We start from the raw sequence: 1,100 nt of genomic DNA on the forward strand, positions 1-1,100 counted from the left end.
GATTCATCGGCGATTTTTCCCCGCCGCAACACTAAAAAACTCGCGCCACCTGGATTGATAGTCACATGATTGAAAATGGCACCGTTTGATTGGCTGATGAATTATACAATCGGGCGACTCATTCGCCGACCCGGACACACTAGGCAATTGTAGTCGTGCGACTCAAATAATCGCTCGATTTTATCAAACATGTTTGATTCGGGCAACTCGGTCGCCCGACTCAAAAATCGCCGGCGACTCACTGGACACACTAGGTGATTTTTTAGGCGATTGAGTCGCCTGACTCAGTTGCCCGACTCAGTCGCCCGACTCAATTGCCTCAAAAATTGCCTAGTGTGTCCACAGCTCTAGCTGCCTGTAAATGTTTGCCGTTTTCAACATTCTGTTAATCTGTCTACTCTACACAACTTCGTCTGTCTTCATCCACCCGCGGATGGCAGGCACTGTGCACCGAGTAGCTACGAGAAATGCCAATGACAAAATCACTCCCATCTGCTTAATGAGAAAGGGAAAGACAGCTCACTTGATACACTTGATCCACTCGTCCTTGTCCTCGTCTGTTGCTGCCGACATTCTATAGACGGTGTGCTTTCCTGCAATGTATATAGGTGTTCCATTTACTACCTCAACACTAGCAGTACGACAGGGGCGGATCTAGGGGGCTCCGGCGGGTTCGGACCCCCCCCCCCTTTAATTTCAAAGTGCCCTAAAAAATCTTTTTTTAGGGCTAGCTTTTCTGATAGATTTATTTATACATGTATATATATAAATTCGTTATAAAAACCTAGAAATGGGCAAAGAGGGGTCCGGGGGACCTTATCTGATAATTTTTTGCATTCTAGACAACATGACTGCTCAGATGCTCTCAGAATGCACCAATTTTTAAGAATTTTCTTGGGGGATGGTCCCCCCCCCCATCAGTGGACTTCGGCAGCTTTTTAAAACACCAGAATAATTAAGCAGGGAAAAGTGCCCTTTATTTCTTCCCGGACACCCCCCTTTGAAAAATCCTGGATCCGCCCCTGTACGATGATGCCCTAGGCAGCACGATCAGTTTCTTTTGCTAATGCTAGTATTACACTATATAATATGAAAGGCAG

Source organism: Priapulus caudatus, unplaced genomic scaffold, assembly GCF_000485595.1.
Source record: "Priapulus caudatus unplaced genomic scaffold, Priapulus_caudatus-5.0.1 Scaffold461, whole genome shotgun sequence".
In the NCBI taxonomy this organism is placed as follows: domain Eukaryota; kingdom Metazoa; phylum Priapulida; class Priapulimorpha; order Priapulimorphida; family Priapulidae; genus Priapulus; species Priapulus caudatus.